This window comes from Gorilla gorilla, chromosome 3 (assembly GCF_029281585.2).
Source record: "Gorilla gorilla gorilla isolate KB3781 chromosome 3, NHGRI_mGorGor1-v2.1_pri, whole genome shotgun sequence".
Taxonomy (NCBI): Eukaryota; Metazoa; Chordata; class Mammalia; order Primates; family Hominidae; genus Gorilla; species Gorilla gorilla.
Window position 1 is genome coordinate 156,330,835 of NC_073227.2, and position 1,626 is coordinate 156,332,460.

Here is a 1,626-nt window from a genome sequence, read left to right on the forward strand (position 1 = left end):
TACATTCAGCAAATTAAATTCATACAGTAGATTTTTCATGTCATTGTGCCTGTAATTAGCACTTTGAGAAGTTATAATTTTTCTTTACTTTCCTAAGTTTTACTCATTTTTTTGTTTCATATTTCAAACGGGGTTAATAGAATATTTTTCTTTTAAGCAATCTTAATATCTATCATAATCCTTTCTCTCCTTCTCTTTTTTTTTATTTTAGGTATTGCAAACCTGGCTTTCATATTTTAGGTTTTGCAAAGAAAATGTACAAACACATTTTTAATGTGTTTTTCTTTCTTTATCTCTCCTTTCCTTATTTCCTTCCTTTATTCCTCCTTTTCTCCTTTTCTTCCTCCCATTTTTTCGTCTTTTTTTCCCTCCTCCATCTCTCTCTCATCCCAGAACATATAAACGCTACTTTTTTTTTTTTTGAGATGGAGTCTCGCTCTGTCTCAATCTTCACTCACTGCAACCTCTGCCTCCCTGCTTCAAGCAATTCTCCTGCCTCAGCCTCCCAAGAGGCTGGGACTACAGGTGCACACCACCACGCCCAGGTAATTTTTGTATTTCAGCAGAGATGGGGTTTCACCATATTGGCCAGGATGGTCTCATTCTCTTGACCTCGTGATCTGACCGCCTTGGCCTCCCAAAGTGCTGGGATTACAGGCATAAGTCACCACTCCCGGCCCATATAAACACTTTTGTGTGGTGTTTTTTCAAAAACTTTTATGCAGTTTTTCTTAGGTATTTTAATCCTTGTTATATTAACTTTATTTGAGAGTTTTCTTTTTTCTTTATTTTTTCTCAGGGGAAAGTGCGAACGCAGTCCCCCACTACCACAAATTATGCAGTCGAATTTCCCACATTTGGGGAAATCGCAGGGGTCAGCACATCTGGAGTGCAATGGATAAGCCTCTTCCTGGGAAAACCACCTTTGTGATCATGGTATCTCCCCTGCCAGGTAAGTATGAGTTTTCTTTTTTAATCAAGAGTTAAGATAATTGTAGATTCATACACAGATCTAAAAAATGGTGCTGAGATAACCAGCTAGCCATATGCAGAAAAATAAAACTGGACCTCTAAATTTTTCCATATAGAAAAGTTAACTGAATATAGACTAAAGATTTTAATGTAAGCCCTAAAACTATGAAAATACTTGAGAAACACCTAGGAAATATGATTCTGGACATGAGTTTGGCAAAATTTTATGAGTAAGTCCCCTAAAACAATTGCAACAAAAACAAAAACTGGTGTGATCTAATTAAAGCGCTTCTGTACAGCAAACGAAACTGCCAACAGAGTAGACAGAAAACCTAGAGAGTGGGAGAAAATATTCACAAACTCTGCATGCAACAAAGATCTAATATCCAGAATCTATAAGGAACTTAATTCAATAAACAAAATTAAAGTAAAATAAAATCATCCCGTTACAAAATGGTAAAAGGACATGAACAGACACTTCTCAAAAGAAGACATACATGCAGCCACCAAATATATGAAAAATGCTCAACATCAATAATCTTTAGAGAAATACAAATCAAAGCCACTATGAGACACTACCTCATACCAGTCAGAAGGATTATCATTAAAAAATCAAAAAACAACATATATTTGGGAGATTGCAGAGAAAAGGGA

The 1,626-nt window shown here is 35.8% G+C and overlaps 1 non-coding gene across 1 annotated transcript; it reads right to left on the bottom strand.

Moving 5' to 3' along the window:
* Positions 1-796: 796 nt before the first annotated feature.
* On the bottom strand, positions 797-960 carry LOC115934449 (U1 spliceosomal RNA). Its single transcript, XR_004070244.2, has one exon. It is a non-coding gene; the product is annotated as a U1 spliceosomal RNA (small nuclear RNA).
* Between the last annotated feature and the right edge of the window lie 666 nt (positions 961-1,626).